Source organism: Triticum dicoccoides, chromosome 1A (genome assembly GCF_002162155.2).
Source record: "Triticum dicoccoides isolate Atlit2015 ecotype Zavitan chromosome 1A, WEW_v2.0, whole genome shotgun sequence".
Lineage (NCBI taxonomy): Eukaryota > Viridiplantae > Streptophyta > Magnoliopsida > Poales > Poaceae > Triticum > Triticum dicoccoides.
The window spans coordinates 484,961,029-484,961,628 of record NC_041380.1 but is presented as its reverse complement, the minus strand read 5'-3'; positions in this window follow the sequence as shown (position 1 = coordinate 484,961,628).

Here is a 600-nt window from a genome sequence, read left to right as displayed (position 1 = left end):
CCTGACCCCATATATATTCATCCACATCCGCTTCCGAACCAAACCCTACACACTCCACTCAGCTCCATTGCGCCTTAAAGCTCCCGTCTGACGATCTTCGGCCTTATCCGGTATGGCGGGAATCAGATCCTGGTCCTCCGTCACTCTACGGGTTGGGAGCTCATTCCATACGGACACGAGGAGAAGATGGTCGTCCGCATTTGTGTTTCGCCCGCCCGCGTTGCGCAAGGGGGGCTAGCTTAAAATTAATAAAGCCAAACAAGGCTAGAATTTTACATACGAGCTTAGGCCAACTCCAACACGCGACCCCAAGTGGACGTTCATTTCGTCCGGATTTCGTCCGTTTGGGATGGCAATGGGTGCCAAAACGGACATGTGTGTCTGGATTTCGTTAGAGGCGCCCAACGCGGGGGATGATCCCAAATTATCCGTTTGCACTACGCTCGCCACGCCCCGGCCCCCGGCCACGCGACTGCCGCCTTAGAGTCTGCGCCGCCTCGCCGCTCGTCGCCGCCTCGTCAGCAGCAGCAGCAGCCAGCCCAACCCGCCCGCCGCCCGCGCCATCCCCGCCCTTGCCCACGCGGTCCCTGCCCCGCAGCG